This window comes from Jaculus jaculus, chromosome 7 (assembly GCF_020740685.1).
Source record: "Jaculus jaculus isolate mJacJac1 chromosome 7, mJacJac1.mat.Y.cur, whole genome shotgun sequence".
NCBI lineage: Eukaryota > Metazoa > Chordata > Mammalia > Rodentia > Dipodidae > Jaculus > Jaculus jaculus.
In genome coordinates, this window is record NC_059108.1 from 52,399,549 (window position 1) to 52,417,429 (window position 17,881).

The following is a 17,881-nucleotide window of genomic DNA, read 5'->3' on the forward strand; positions in this document are numbered from 1 at the left end:
GTAATAAAAACACCATGGTACTGGCACAAAATTGGCATGTAATAGAACAGAGCACCCTGTTATAATCTTATATAATTACTGTCACCAGATGGGGAGGGGATATGATGGAGAATGGAATTTCAAAGGGAAAGTGGGGAGAGGGAGGGTATTACCATGGGATATTTTTTATAATCATGGAATGTTAATAAAAATTGAGAAAAATTAAAAAATAATAATTACAGTCACCAGATTTTATACTGAATAAAGGCAGCATTTCAACAAATATTTCTGGGAAAACTGGATATCTATTTGTTGATGAACAAATCTATTTACCCTACACAAAATAATTGCAAATAGTACAAAAAAATACATGAATGAAAAACCTAAAATTCTTAAATGCCTCAAGGAAAAATAAATATGACATTTCAAACTGTAGGCACAGGGAAGGATTTTCTGAATAGAAGCCAGGATGCACAAGAAATAAGGAAAACAATCAACAAATGGGATCTCATGAAAATAAAAGTAAAATATTATACAGCCAAGAGCACCAACTGAATCAAGAGAAAACCTACAAATGGGAGAAAATATTAGCTAGTTATACATATGAGAGTGATTTAATGTCAAAAATACACAAAGAATAAAAAAAAAAAGAAACTTCTAGGGTTAAGATGGTAAAATAGGAGCATCACCAAAGAAGACTGGGGGCAGGAAGGCAGCAGGGCAGAAAAATACACAAGACACTCTTCTACCAAAAAGTGCATGTGTGTAAGGAATTATTAACTCAGACGAAACTCCCTCAGGGAAGCAGAAAGGAGTTAGGGCTTCCAGCACAATCATCCAGAATTAGGTGGCAACCATGGCCACAGGAAAGAATTTATACTCTCTGGGCCCTGCCTGAACCAGCAAGATCAAAACTATGGAGAAGGAACTTTCAACTCCCACCAGCATTGCAAAAGTCAAAACACCTGAGGAATACAACACCTGAGGAATACAATACAGTTGGGCAGCACCAGAACATCAAACAGCTTTCCACACTCCCCTCCCCCATAAACTAGCACCAGGAATTACTGGAGATCTTTGGATGCCCAGAGATTAAAACCATCCCTCCACTACACAGCATCCAGCAGAGGTGATCTGTATAGCACATCTACAAACTTAACCAGATGAGCCCTCTGTGCATTAATGAGAGAACCAGCATCACAGTCAACATAGGTGAGACAGAAAGTCATTTCAAAAGGTAGCAAAACTGATTTACACTTGGGCAATACTTGCAAGCCTAGAATATACACTTGCACTGAAAGTGCCAATTGTACCTTCCACATTACATCAGGTTGCCAAAGAAAAGTACCCCAAGGAGAAAAAGAAATTAATATTTCACCCACTAACAAAAAAATAAAATACTGATATATATATATTTGCTACAGAAGGTGGAACAACACAGCATGAAAGTGAGACCAAACACTGGCAAAAGGACACTGTCCATAACACCCATAAGCCTGTCACAACAACAAGCACACATCCTCCATCATCAAGGTTCCAGTTCCCAAACTGCTACCAACTTGCCAACATTCAGAACACATGAATTTATGGGCAATACTTATGTCAAACCACACAGATGTCCTTGTCTTGTTTCAGACTTTAATATGAGTGCCTTAAGTTTTTCTCCATTTAGCATCAGTGATATTAATCTTTAATTTTATCTATTTGTTGGGTTTTGGTCTGATTCCCATATTATTATAATGCTGACTTCAAGGAGTTAACAAAGCATCCCTTTCTTTTCTGTGTTATAGAATAATTTGAGCAGCAGTGGTTTGAGTTCTTTTTTTAAAGTATGAGCATCAGAAGGTCCAAGACATGGATTAAAGAGAAAGATAGTTTGAGTAGTAGTATCCTGCTGGGGTGGAGCAAGCTTTATCCTGAAGCCATAAGTTGTTGGAAGTAAAAATCCCACTGTTAGAGATTGTTCAACCTCTCCCAAAGTGAGGTATTGATCAGAAAGCTTCATGACCTCCAAAACAATGCACTCTATCTTACAAAGAACTTTACCCACCAGAACTAGATGGTAAGGCCCTATTGCTAATGAAACCAGAGGCTATTGTCTCAAGATATTTAAAAAGAAAGTTGAAAGTGAGATGAATCTTCTCTATCACATCCATCAGGGCTCAAAGAACATGCCAGAGGTAGTGGCATAAAGAATAAGAAGAAAGCTCTTACTGTGGTACAGAGAACTGCTTTTATGGAGATGGTGGTAGACTATGAGGACACTCAAAACTCATCAAGGCAGAAAATAAGAGCCTGTCAAGAACTTATCCCTAAAGGAAATTTCTATCACATCCTCCAAGGCTCAGGGAACGTCATGTAATAGGGTCTGGAAAGAATATGTACAGGACTACTTCGGGGCACTGCCCCCCTGACATGAAAGGACTGGTACATTCATGACCCAGAGTAGTTACCTATACTCTAACAAGACTAGCACAGCTCTATGTGCATAAACATTTTGAAACAATGGATATAGAAGGATAAAATGAATTAGACACTAAATCAGAGAAAGGACTACCTTACAACCCTGAAAGGAGGATCCTCTAGGGATGTGGGAGAGGAGACAAAAGACGGAAATGAGATGGGAACATGATCAAACTATTTTAAGTTCATATATTAAAGCTTGTTGCAGTCCGGTTCACATTGCTGGTAGGAATCACCCAACCAAGAGCAGGTTATGGGAAAAAGATATTTATTTTGGCTCACAGGCTCGAGGGGAAGCTCCACGATGGCAGGGGAAAATGATGACATGAGCAGAGGGTGGACATCACCCCCTGGCCAACATAAGGTAGACTACAGCAACAGGACGGTGTGCCAAATACTGGCATGGGGAAACTGGCTATAACACCCATAAGCCTGCCCCCAGTAATACACTCCCTCCAGGAGGCATTAATTCCCAAATATCCATCAGCTGGGAACCTAGTATTCAAAACACCTAAGTTTATGGGGGGACACCTGAATCAAACCACCACAAAGCTCTCAAAGAAAAATTTACAAATTTCTGGTTTTATTACACTGTGGTCAGGTAAAATACAAGAAGCATATGTATTCAATGGTATTTGGATAGAACCTTCTGTTCATGTCTGTTATATCCATTTGATATAAGGTATCATCCAACTCCAATGTTTTCAACATTTTTGTCCAAATGACCTATCTATTGGTGAGAGTAGAGTGTTGAACTCACCTGATACTACTGTGTTGATATTTATCTTTACATCTAGTTGAATTTGTTTTATTAAATATGGTGTACTTGTTATTAGTGGTTATGTTTATAATTGCAATATCAATATACTCTTGGTGGATTGTCCTCTTAATCAGGAGGAAGTCACCTTCTTCGTCTTTTCTGAATAATTTTGGTTTGAAGTCTATTTGGCCAAATGTTAGGATAGTAACTCCTACTTGTTTTCTGGTTCAATTTGCTTGGAATATATTTTTCTATCTTTCATCCTATGACAGAACCTGCTTTTGATGGTGAGGGGAGTTCTCTGATGATAACAAAAAGATCTTGTTTTCTGATCCAGCCTGTTAGTCTGTGTACTTTTATTGGTGACTTGGGACTCTTAATGTTCAGAATTATTGTAAAAAAGTATGAGTGAATCCTTGTTATATTTATCATTTCTTGGGTGTTTGGTATTTTCTTAGTATTCATTTGTTTAACAACTATCCCAGCATTGGTTATGATTTTTCTTCCCAATTGTATACTCTTGTATGCGTTAATCCTACTCTTTAATGAGACGTATGCTTTCCAGTATGCTCTTTAGAGCTGACATAAATGTCATAAATTCCTTTATCCTGCTTTTTATCATGGAAAAAATTTCACCTACCATTATGAGGAATAATTTTGCTGCTTATGGTAGTTTGAGTTAGTATTGGTGGTTTTATAATATTTGAAATGTATTATGCCATGTCCTTGAAGTTTTCAGTCTTCCCATTTTTTTTTTAAAATACTATTATTGTGTTGAGATGTTTCTCTTTGGTGCTTTTAGTAACCTTTGTTTTAGTAACCTTTGTCCTGTGTTTCTTTAGTGTTTTGGTGACAATTTGACATGAGATGCTTGTTTTCTGCTTCTGTATATTTGGTGTTCTCTATGTCTCTGGTACCTGGATAGATATCTCTTGCCCTAGATGTGGGGAAATTTTTAATAATTTATTGAAAATATTTTCCATGCCATCAGTCAAAAGTTCTTCTTCTTCAACTCCCATTATTCTAACATTTGGTGTCTGCATGATGTCTCAAATATTTCTCATGTTCTGTTCATATATAGTTTTGAACTTCTCATTGGTTTTGACCAACTGATCCAACAATCTGCTGTGTCTTCAAGATCTGATATTGTATCTTTCAAGTGATTCATTTCATTCATGAGGTTTTCCATGTAGCCTTTATTTGTCTTATATTTTGAAGTTCCAGCTTCATTTCAGTTTGATATTTCTTCACACTTTCTGGCCCTTTTTTAAGTTGTGTGTTTATACCCGTCTTTGTCTTTTATCTAGCTGTTTGTATTCTCTTGGAATTCACATAGTTATTTTTTGTGCCCTATTTATAATTATTCATGATTTCCAATCAAGTGTGATTTGTTTTGTTTTGTTTTGTTTTTCTGTTTGTTTTGAGGTAAGCTCTCACTCTAGCCCAGGTTGACCTGGAATACACTATGTAGTCTCAGGGTGGCCTCAAACTCACAGTAATCCTCCTACCTCTGCCTCCCTAGTGCTGGGATTAAAGGCATGCACTACCATGCACCATCCTTTCACGTGTTTTTGCATGCCCTCTTTCAATTCTTTGTACAGACTTATAATCTTTCTCAGTTCTATTTTTTTTTTTTTTTCCTCCAAGCTGTTATTTTGGGATTGGTAGTTTTCAGCTTGGTTTCTCATGTTGCCAGTTTTGTGTGGTCTCTTACCCACTTGAATACAGAGAGCTGATCAGGCCTTTCTGATGTACATGTGTTAAATGAGTATTTGGGATGTGCTCAATGGCGCTTTGTGTTTGCCCTAGCTTAGGTGATCTTGGCTTTTTGCAGTTGTGTAACAACTCATGTTTGGGACCCCAGATCCAATGAAAGAATCTGGAGATGAAGGAAGGAAGGATGGCTTGGGGTACTGGGTGCTGAAACTAACCTAGGGCAAGTTCCCCATGTCTGATAACAGAGCCTCCCACTGACCTAAGAGGCAAGAGGAGATTATCTTGGAGAGCTGTGTGCCAGAACTGACAAGATGGGTGTCTTCTAGTTCCAATGCCCAGGAAGTGGAAGGGAGAATGTCTTGGAGGAAGTTGAATGCAATGGCAGAAACCCTGGTGAGTTACTTGGGTAGTGAAAGAATGCCTCTGTGTAGCTATACATGAACTGTGGCAGCTCAGGTCTCCTTGCTCCAGTACTTGGGGCAATGAATAGAGAATGATTCATGGAGCTGTGTGCTACTATTCACATGACATGTGTCCTCAACATCTGATGACAGAAACTCTGGATGAGTGCCTAAGACAAGGACTAGAGACTGTCACTGTGTACTGTGTGCCTGAAGTAAGGTGTCATGGGTTCCAATGCCTGGGACAGGGAAGGGAAAATGATCTTTTGCGTTAATCTTTTACAAAATATATACTATTTGAATTTTTAAAAAGTTTTTTGTTTACTTTTATTTATTTATTTGAGAGTGACAGACAGAAAGAGAAAGAGGCAGAGAGAGAGAGAGAGAGGAGAGTGGGCGCGCAAGGGCTTCCAGCCACTGCAAACCAACTCCAGATGCATGCTCCCCCTTGTTCATCTGGCTAATGTGGATCCTGGGGAATCGAGCTTTGAACGGGGGTCCTTAGGCTTCACAGGCTAGTGCTTAAAATACTAAGCCATCTCTCCAGCCCACTATTTGAAATTTTTTAAATATTTATTTATTTATTTGTAAGAAGAGAGAGATTGGGCTCCCCAGTGCCACTTGCCACTGCAAACAAACTCAGACGCATGTCCCACTTTGTGTATCTGGCTTTACATGCTTACTGGGGAATCAAACTCAGGCTGTCAGGCTTTTTTCATGCAAGTACCTTAACTGCTGAGCCTTCTTTCCAGCCCAATCGGAAATTATACATACATATACATACATATGTATGTATATGTATATGTATATGTATATATATATATATATGTGTGTGTGTGTGTGTGTGTGTGTGTGTGTGTGTGTGTTTAAATGAATGCATTTATATGTATTTACCTTTTCAGGGTGATGAATTTAACTGTGTGATCTATGTTTTTTGTTGTTGTTGTTTTTTGGGGGGGAATATTTTCCACATCTCAGGCTGGCCTTGAACTGATTATGCAGCTGAAAGTAACCTTATACTTCTGATTCTCCTTGTCTCTATCTCACAAGAAGTGAGATTATAGTGTGTGCCATCATGCCAGGCTTAAATGTGTAGGTTACTAAAGATATTTAAACATTATATACTCTTTTCTAAATAATTTTGTAAACTTTATAGTATAGTATTGGCAAATAGATGTGGCGATTAGTATGTGTGCCTGTGTGTGTATGTGTGTGTGCATGTTCATGTATATGGCAGTGTATGTGTGTGCAGGGACATGTGGAGGTCAGAGAAAAATGGCAGCTGTCATTCCTTGGGTGCCATTCACCATTCATCTTTATTTTTTATTTAATATTTATTTGCAAGGAGAAAGAGGCAGAGAAGAGAGGGGGGGGCATATCATGGCCTTTTGACACTGAAATCAAACTCCAGATGTATGTGCACCTTTGTACATCTGGCTTTACATAGATACTAAAACGTTGAACGTGGGCCATCAGGTTTCTCTAGCAAACCCCTTTAAGCTCTGATCCACCTCTTCATCCCTCCCCCCACTCACCTTTTTTTAGAGAACTTTTTTTAATGGCCTATCATTTGCCAATTGGCTACACTATTTGGCTATTGAACTTTAGGAATCCACCTGTCTCTGCCTTTCCAGTGCTAAGATAACAAATCCATGATACCACACCTGCCTTTTCTTTTTAACATGGGTTCTGTGGATTGAACTCTGATTTTCGTGCAGCAAGGTAAGTGCTTATGAACTGACCAATCTCCCCATCCCATAATTTTATTATGAATATCCTTCCATTAACATTCTGAAACATTTCCTAGTTTTCATTTTCCTGAGCATGGGACTCATGTCTATTTGTCATATCTGTTTGTATTTGCAGTTTTGTGTTTTTCTCCCCAGTAGTACTTGATTGGGTCAGAGAAGTGTGAAGTATAGACAGCAGCTGGTCACTCAAGTGGGAAGAGAAAAAATAATCTCTTAAAAATACACTGAAGGGACTGGAGAGGTAGCTTATCAGTTGAGACACATGCTGGCAAAGCCAAAGGACCCAAGTTTGATTCCCAAGTACCCATGTAGAGCCAAGTGCACAAGGTGATGTATGTGTTTAGAGTTCATTTACAGTGTCTAGAGGCCCTGGTATAGCCATTCACTCTTGCTATCTGTCCATCCCCTCTTTCTCAAATGAATGGAGAAATAAATATTTTTAAATGCACTGAAGAACATACAAACCGATGGAGCTTATCTCCTAGAAGCTAGAATACATTAATGCTGAAAGAAATAGTGTGGTAGCATTTTCTGAAAATAAAAATGTGGGTATTGAGTGATTATTCACCTAAAACACATTTTACAATTTCAACTGCAAACTCTAAGGATTGTAGTGTATTCATGGAGTTGAGTAGGCATCACCAATTTCCAAGTTAAAGACTTGCTGGGAATTTTATAAAATAAATTTACAGTGATTTTTTTTTTCAGCTGGACAAATGCTGTTTTATTTTAATGGCTGTTTTTTAAAAGTGAATTCTGGCAAACAATGCTAGTTTTCCATGTACAACAGTTACATAACATTTTAAAACAGTAAATTTGTTTAAGTTGAAAATTGCAAGTCAATTTAAAGAAATGCATTAAGGGAAGTCATTGTCATGTGGTTGTGGGATTTTGGGAAAATTGAGAAGGTAATGGAAAGTGCTGTTGGAAGGAGGGGACTCATTTCTTACAGGCATAATGGGTCCCAAAACAACATTGACCCAGGGTTGTTGAGGGTGGAATGGTGTTTGCAACAAACCAATGCATCTCCAAGCCTTGGCCTTGAGCTAAGGGCTGGCGTGCACATCTGTCTGAATTCTACCCTTCTTCCCCTCCTCCCCTCCTTGCACCTCTCCTCTTCCTTCTTTTTGGTTTGCAGTGTTATGTACAAACCCAGGATGTCTGATGTAGGCAAGTGTTCTACCTACAGTGATTATTTTTGAATCAAAGTATTCAACTGCTACATTTATTAGTAAATGTAGCTTGATAAATATTGTTTTTAGTTATAATCAGAAAAGGTAACCTCTGGTTCTTTTCAGGCTTCTTTAGCACATGTGTAAAATGGTAAAATATGACTTAATTATACTTTTCCACTCCATCATATTATTGATTAGCACTGTTGCTTCTGGTTTCGTTACCTCAACAGGTATGTAAGATCCTAGGGTCTGGAAATTAACAAAGACTTATCAATTATTGGATCAGAAAGGCACTGAAGTAATCAATCCCTTGATGGGTTCATGATCTGATGGCACTTTTATAGGAATGGAAAATAGAAATTACATCTCAGAGGAAATAAGTCACCAGGACTACTCTGGAAGGATTTCAATCTGATCTCTTCTTGTCTTACTATTTCTGCTTTCTAGATGCCCTGAGATGAGCTCTTCTACTCCACCATATCCTTACCACTGTGAACTTCTGTCTCACTAACAGACGGACCCAGCTGTCCATGTCCTTACCACCGTTAAGTTCTGTCATGATAAAAGACCCAGCTCACCAGGGCCTGAAATCTCTGAAACAATGGACCATAAAAAATCTTTCCTCCTCTAAGAAGTTTCTCTTAGGCATTTGTCACAGTACTAAACAAAGCTAAATAATACATACAAAAACATGGCCATTGACATGATTGATCATCTAAGGAAGGAAAGGAAATTTGTCCTAAAATTTCTTCATTTTTATACTATGCCTTCACCTCAGAAGATTATTCATGGAGAGTTAGAGACACACTCTCTAAGGTTATTGTTTTCCAGTGGAGGATACTCTGGAAATCCTTTGCTTTTTAAAGAATAGTTTGGAGATTTAAGAAAATTACAGAGAGAGTTAACTTACAGAAGAGAACAAAATATTATTTTCCCTCACATAATTTTGAATTTTGAAATGGCCAACAGTTACCGATCAGAAGTGAGCAGTCTTGTCAAAGTTTTGAAATGTAGGAAAATTAATATGATTGGTGACTTTTAAACAAAACTTATATTTCAGTGATTTCAAACCAAAAGCCTACCTATAAGCCCTGCTATCCAGTCACCTGATCAAGTCATTCTATGTGGAAAATTGTGGGGACAATGAGTGAATGATCCAGACCAGTAAATTAACTGGGAATAGGTTATTGGTGTTCTCTGAATGCAAATATTATTCCAATTAACAAGAACAACTGTGTCAACTGAAAGAAGAACAAGTCTCCTTTTCCATAGGGAAGTATATAATCTTTTATCACTTCAGTTGACAAAGTACTAGTCCTTGGGCCTTTTATCCAAATAAGACTGAGGTCCTAAACATAATCTGTGTTGCCATTTATTCTCAACAGCCTTAGGCAAAGATGCTCAACCTATATGCCTAATTTTCCCCATCTGTTGTAGTCAGGTTCACATTGCTGGTAGAAATCACCTAGCCAAGAGCAGCTTGTAGGAAAGAGAGGTTTATTTTGGCTTACAGGCTCAAGTGGAAGCTCCAGGATGGCAGGGGAAAAGATAACATGAGCAGAGGGTGGACATCACCCCCTGACCCACATAGGTAGACTATAGAAACAGGGGAGTGTGCCAAACACTGGCATGGGGAAACTGGCCATAAGACCCATAAGCCCGCCCCAATAATATACTATCTCCAGGAGGCTTTAATTTCCAATTGCCATCAGCTGGGGAACCTAGCATCCAGAATACCTATGTTTATGGTGCACACCTGAATCAAACTACCACATTCCACCCTTGGCCCCCATAAAGTGATATCCATTCATGATATAAAATACAATACATCCAATCCAACTTTAAAAGTACCCATAGTTTTAATCAATACTAATGACGTTCAAACATCCCCATAATCCAAGGTTTATTAACTGAGCCATAATACCAAAAATATTCCCCCCAAGCCCATAATAGCATAGAATAAACATTCGCACTGCAAAAGATGGCATTGGTCATAGCAAAGAAATATTCAACCAATACAAGATTTAAAACAACCAGGGCAAACACTAACCTTAAAATCCAACAAATTTAGTCAGTGACAAATCTCCAAGTCCAATAATTCTAACCAACAAGCCTCTGGTATTCCAATTCTGCCCTTCCAGCTAGGCTACTCACAGTCCTGGAAAATTTCATCTAGGCTCTGAAGCTCTCCTTAGCAGCCATCTTGTGGTCTTGACATCTCCATTGGGTTTCCAGTACAACCCATATTCCATCCTCATGGCTCCATTGGATCTCATTGCAGGCATGCAGCAAACCTGCTTCACAGTGCCCATGGCTATTTCCACAACAAGACCACACTGCAAACTCAGTGACCCTCTCTTTCCTGCATTTCTTTTTATTTTACTTAAATACATTTTATTTATTTATTTGACAGATAGAAAGAGGCAGAGATAAAGAGAGAAAATGGGTGTGCAAGGGCCTCCAGGCACTGCAGGTGAACTCCAGATGCATATACTCCTTTGTGCATCTGGCTTATATAGGTTCTGGAGAGTTGAGGTAGGATACTTTGGCTTTGCAGACAAACACTTTGACTGCTAAGCCATGTCTCCAGTCCTCTTGCATTTCTTATAGTCCACAATATCAGGGAGGATACCAATTTGTTAATCCAGGGGTGGAATAAAGCAGACTTTGAAGAACAGGACACACCTTGAGCACTCAGGTCTACATTCTTACAGTTGCCCCTGTGAAGGTCAGCTGGCCCAGTCTCAAAGGTTGTAATTTCTCAATTACAGATGAATAGGCAGAAGTTTGGGCCTAAACAATTCATTCTGTGCCATATCCTTCTGCTCACATCAGTCTATTTCTAGGTACTGCAACCCTGAAAAAGTTCTCAGGACAAGAGCATAACAGCAAGCCTTTCACACAAATTGCTTATATCCCATTCCAGGCAAAGCTCTTTCTCACCCTTACAAGACAAACTTCACAGTCCATAGTCCTTACTGCATTAAGGTCTTGCAACTCTGTTCAGAATAGCCCATCAAACAATACTTACTGCACTGCAAGGTGTTTCTTAGGCCAAAGTTTCAAATTCTTCCACATTCCTCTTGAAAATCAGCTCCAAAAGGCCAAAGCCACACAGTTCAGTCAAGTATCTAGCAGCAACCCCACTCCTCAGTACCACTTTACTGTTGCAGCCAGGATCGCATTATTGGTAGAAATCACCCAACCAAGAGCAGCTTGTGGTAAAAAGAGGTTTATTTTGGCTTACAGTCTCAAGGGGGAAGTTCCATGATGGCAGGGAAAATGATGGCATGAGCAGAGGGTAGACATCATCCCTGGACCACATAAGGTAGCCAACAGGAATGGGAGAGTATGCCAAACACTGGCATGGGAAACTGGCTATAACACCCATAAGCCTACCCCAAGCAATACACTGCTTCTAGCAGGGTTTAATTTCCAATTGTCATCAGCTTGGTAACCTAGCATCCAGAACACCTAAGTTTATGGGGGACACCTGAATCAAATCACCACTCCATATGTAGGAGGGCAGATATGATAGTTACCTGATTTTTAGAAATGTTATGGGGCTTAATTAGTTCTTTCTTTGCAGATGAAGAATTCAGTGTAAAAGCTAAGTACCATTATTATTGTAGAAATCTTAATGTTCATGCATAATTGTATTTAGTTTTCCATCTGTCACTTGTACCTCATCAAACAAAAGCTCACTTCTCAAATTTTCTCACAACATCCTAGTAAGAAAAGAATAAGTAAAAGTTCATGGCAGCAGGTACAGGATACCCAAATGCTTTGAGCTAGTCTCTGAAAATTCACTGTAACTGAGCATCAACACTAAATGGATCATGCATAACTATTTTCAGATATGCTCCTAATCCTGAAAATAATACCATACTGAAAAGTAATTAAATGACTAGGTCTATTTAGTATTAATAGCATCTTATTTTGACTCCTGTACAAAGGCACTTGAAGTGAACCTGACTTTATCTCATTTCCTTCCTCACTTACTTTCTACTGTGACTCCTGATTGCCTTATCTTGCCTTATTTTCACTCCTTAAAACAATAGTCAAACAAATCAAGAAAAATAACTTAGCATGGACAAGATGCAATTCATAAGTGCTATTTTTTCTCATATGTGTCACTCATGATTCATTTTCTTTAGTTGTGTGTTTGTAATGTTTTCAGTTTCTGCCCTTTCTGTTTGGGCCTACTCCACAACAGTCAACACTAAATGGTGAGTAACAAATAAAGACATATTACAGCAGGGTTGTACAATTGCCTCCCCAATACATGTGCTTGATAAATGTCCTGTTTCAGCTAAAAAAGATGTATCACATTTCCCTTATACTAAATTTAGTAGGGAAAATCTTTAATAACTAAAACTGACTGTAATTTCCCCCTTTCAACTGTTCTATTTCAAGGTCTCATAAATCCTTTTTATTGATTAGTTTTACACAGAATGCTGTACAGCTCTAAACACAAGAAATTAAACTGAATGGCAGGTGGAAGTTTTTTTTTTTTTTTCATGGTCTTCTAGCTAACCAAGCAAAAAGGAATTTTAATGTAGTGGTTGAGTTTGTGAACATTTCTTCTTTGTATTATATTAAAATTTTATCCAAATGTGTATAATGTTATATCACTTGCTTTTTAAATTTTTTTTGTTCATTTTTTTTTCAAGGTGGATGATGCTTTTTTTTAAATTTAATTTATTAGTTTTCTTTTCAGCAAATACAGGCAGTTTGGTACCATTGTTTAGGCTCATCTATGATCTACCCCCTCCCATTGGACCCTCCTTGTTGATGTAAATGGGTCGTGCATTGTGGAGTTAGCCCACAGTTATTTGTACAATAAATGTCTCTGCAAATCATGACCCAACATGTAACTCTGACATTCTTTCCGCCCCCTCTTCAGCAAAATTTCCCTGAGCCATGTTGGGTTCATTTTTGGTCTGCTTCAGTGCTGAGGTGTTGGGGGCCTCTGAGGCTCTGGCTCCCTGATTTGGTAGGAGTTGATTTTTCTCTGTGTTGGTCTCCTTCCCCTTTGTGCTGGCATCTGGTTCAAGGAAAACATCACCGTTGCTTGTTTCACCAATTGTCCTTAGTTTCAGTTGGGCAACTTTTGAGGTATGTTGGGGCATCTCTCTCCTTAGGATCTGCATCTATCTGAAAAAGAGAAGCAGATTCTCCAACGGAGAGTAAGTTAGCACCCGGAAGATTGAGATAACACTTACTTTTTTGATAGAGAGTTTGATAGGTGTAGGTCCTCTTGTACCCCATGATTGTTGGTAGCTTGATATTGTAGAGTGGGCTTGTGTTTGGGAATGGTTCTGACGTGTTTCCCAGCTCCAACTATGGGTCTCGTACCACTGAGGGGATCAGTTAGCCAAATCAAGAGCAGTTGGTTCCTCACCATGGCTGTGTGCCACTATTGCACTTGTGTGGGCATCACATCAGGTTATTTGTTGCTAATTAGGTTAGACAATGAGTTGCTTGGACAGATATTGGTCATTTCACCCAGTCGCCCATGTAGCACCTTCTGGCACTAGACACACTGACTGTCTGGGGACTGACTCTCTCCTGGATTCCAGCCATGCCATTCCATTTTACATGTCAGCTGTGTATGGAGTCTTCAGCAACAGTGTCTTACCACTGGCCTTTGGTGGGTCATCAAGTACTCTGACAGAAGTCTGTCATTGTTTTGGGAAACCTTGTAGGTTTCTCTGATCAAAAGCTCATTGTGGATGGTAGCCCCAAGCTGGAAGTGGGGGTTACAGGTCAGTGCCCACTAAGAAATTGGGGAAAAACAACTAATATACAAGAGTTGGAGAGGAGAGAGATAGAGGGGAGAGGGGGAGAGGGAGGGAGGGAAGATGTAGAAGATTTAGGTTAGTCTTGATCCTACCCTCTCCAGTGTCTTGTGGTTCAGGTGTTTCCTGTAAGGGTCTAGTGAAGGTTCAGCCATTTGGTCTGTCTTTTAGGAAGTAGAATTTTATGGTACCATTGCCGTTTGGGTCCAGATTACTGTTTTCCACCCTTCAATGCCCTCCCTGCCCTCCCCATCCGTCCTATTGTCTAGTCCATGAGGTGCTTGCTGGGTATGTAAGGTATGTTGGGTAGATTCAGGTAAGGTATTGTAGATGAGTGAGACTATATGTCGATTTTTTTTCTGTGATTGGGTAAATTCGCTGAGAATGATCTGTTCCAGGTTCAACCATTTTTCCTCAAATTTCTTTGTGTCGTTTTTTTCTTACTGCTGTGTAGAATTCCATTGTGTAGATATACCACATCTTTGTTATCCATTCTTCTAATGATGGACATCTGGGTTGATTCCAGCTTTTAGCTATTATGAATTGAGCTGCTACAAACATGGTTGAGCAAATCTCTCTGGCCTGTGGTTTGAAGGTTTTAGGGTAGATGCCCAGTAAGGGTATAACTGGGGCTGTTGGTATTTCTATAGTCATCTTTTTCAGGAGTCTCCATATTGCTTTCCAAAGTGGTTGTACCATCCTGCATTCCCACCAACAGTGAATGAGTATCCCTGCTTCTCCACATCCTCACCAGCATTTATTTTCATTTGACTTTTTGATGTTGGCTATCCTTATTGGGGAAGGTGGAATCTCATAGTTGTTTTAATTTGCATTTCTCTGATGATTAGGGATGATGAACATTTTCTTAAGTGTGTGTTTGCCATTTGTATCTCTTCCTCTGTGAATTTCCTGTTCAACTCTGTGCCCCATTTTGTGAGTTTAGACTTTTGAGTTCTTTGTAAATTCTAGAGATAAGGTCTCTATCAGTTGGATAACCTGCAAATATTTTCTCCCATTCTGTGGGTATTCTATTGGCTTTGCTTATTATATGCTTGTCTGTAAAGAGACTCTTCAGCTTCATATGATCCCATTAGTTGAGTGACTGTTTAAGAACTTGAGCCACTAGGGTTTTGTTCAGGAAGTCTTTTTGCATTCCTATATCATGGAAAGTGCTTCCTAAATTTTCTTCCAGTAGTTTTCGAGTTTGTTGTATTATGTAGAGGTCTTTGATCCATTTGGATTTGAGTGTAGTGCATGGTGAAATGTGTGGATCAAGTTTTAGTTTCCTGCATGTGGTTATCCAGTTTGTCCAGCACCATTTGTTGAAGATGCTATCTTTTTTTGTTCATTTTTATTTATTTATTTGCGAGTGACACAGAGAGAAAGAGGCAGGTAGAGAGAGAGAAAGAGAGAGAGAGGGAGGGAGAGAATGGGCGTGCCAGGGCTTCTAGCCACTGCAAATGAACTCCAGGCATGTGCACCCCCTTGTGCATCTGGCTAATGTGGATCCTGGCGAACTGAGTCTTGAACCGGGGTCCTTAGGCTTCATAGGCAAGTGCTTAATGGCTAAGCCATCTGTCCTGCCCATATCACTTGCTTTTTATACTGAGCTTGCAGAATACAACATTTTTTAAATACTGACTCAATACTAATTTTGCTGCTTTGAAGTCTATAATTTGAACTTACATATTAATACATATTATTTCATTAGAAGAAATAATGAATTGGCATAAAACTATTAAACTGGGAAGGAACTCTCTTCCATGGAGTTTGGCAACACTTCTCTTTCTGCCTCTCTGATTGATATAAAAGTTACCTTAATTTTAGAACTAAATCATTAACTTATACTGCTTTTGATATGTTTCAATGGAGAAAATACTTCCTAGTATGAAATACTAAGGTAACCATACATGTAGTTTAAGGATTTAAATGCATAAAGTGTTTATGGCGTTTGGAGGCAATGTGAAGCTTCTGTACATTATGTTTGGAAATTTGTGGCTTTGTTCTACAATTTACAAAAAAAACTTATTTTCAAAAGCAAAAGATGAATAATAGCAGATCTCAGGATTGTTATTTACATTTGGCATAGCCATTCCTCTGTTCATTCTGTTTGTCAATGTTTGGCTCCCTACTGAAATTTAAGGTAGAAGAGGGAGATCTCCTATCTCCCAGACAAAGGTCAACTTCCAAAGATGGAAGCATGTGACTAGTTGTGGCTGGAAGTATAGCATGGTCTTTTCTGGTCAGATGCACCAAAGTGACAAGTGACTGAGGTAACCATTGTTCATTTATTTTTAGATCATGTGGTTTAAGCACTCCTAGAACAAGTAATTTACCTTTAAAGAGAGAATCAAGTAGCCAGAGAAGCAGAATGTGTAGAGGTAAGGGTGGTCCTATCAGCAGCCATATAATTTAGAAAGATTCAGTCTCAAAAAGAAACATGCAACATAGGGAAGGCAAAGTACTTTTAACATTACCTAGATTATCAATCTAGGTAATGTTAGCAGTTTAACTACATGTGCAGTTACCTTAGTATTTCATACTAGAAAGTATTTTCTCCATTAAAACATATCAAAAGCAGTATAAGTTAATGATTTAGTTCTAAAATTAAGGTAACTTTTATATCAATCAGAGAGGCAGAAAGAGAAGTGTTGCCAAACTCCATGGAAGAGAGTTCCTTCCCAGTTTAAAAGAAAGTTATAGGCAACAGCCTTAAAAAAGTCCAGAAGGATTATGGTTTGAATATTAATTTCTCACAGGGTCGTGCTTTGAAGTTTCAGGTTCCAGCGTCTAAAAATGCATGGTGGTACGATTTTCAATGCTAGGGAGCCACTTGAAGATAAAGCAGAGTTAGGTCACTACAACTGTGTCTTTAAGGGTTATTCTTACCTCTGTTTTGACAAGTGTTGCCTACCTTATGTCTGCTGGTATATGAACAGCTACCTCACACATGCCACCTTGCCTTGCCCACCATTATAGCCTAAAATTAGTCTGAAACTGAGTCAAAATAAACCTTTCCTCATTTTTTTTTAAATTTTTATTAGCATTTTCCATGATTATAAAAAAAAATGCCATGTTAATTCCCTCCCTCCCCACCACCCACTTTCTCCTTTGAAATTCCATTCTCCATCATATTACCTCCCCATCACAATCATTGTACTTACATATATGCAATATCAACCTATTAAGTATCTTCCTCCCTTCCTTTCTCTCCCCTTTATGTCTCCTTTTTAACTTACTGGCCTCTGCTACTAAGTATTTTCATTCTCATGCAGAAGCTAGGATGCACATGTGAGAGAGAACTTGTGGCGCTTGGCTTTCTGGGCCTGGGTTACCTCACTTAGTATAATGTTTCCAGGTCCATCCATTTTTGTGCAAATTTCATAACTTCATTTTTCTTTACCTCTGAGTAGAACTCCATTGTATAAATGTGCCACATCTTCATTATCCACTCATCAGTTGAGGGACATCTAGGCTAGTTCCATTTCTCAGCTATTATAAATTGAGCAGAAATAAACATGGTTGAGCACAAACTTCTAAGGAAATGAGATGATTCCTTCGGATATATGCCTAGGAGTGCTATAGCTGGGTCATATGGTAGATCAATCTTTCGCTGTTTTAGGAACCTCCACACTGATTTCGACAATGGCTGGATCCGATTGCATTCCCACCAGCAGTGTAGAAGGGTTCCTCTTTTTCCATATCCCCACCAACATGTATGATCATTTGTTTTCATGATGGTGGCCAAACTGGCAGGGGTGAGATGGGATCTCAATGTAGTTTTAATCTGCATTTCCCTGATGACTAGTGATGTAGAACAGTTTTTTAGATGATT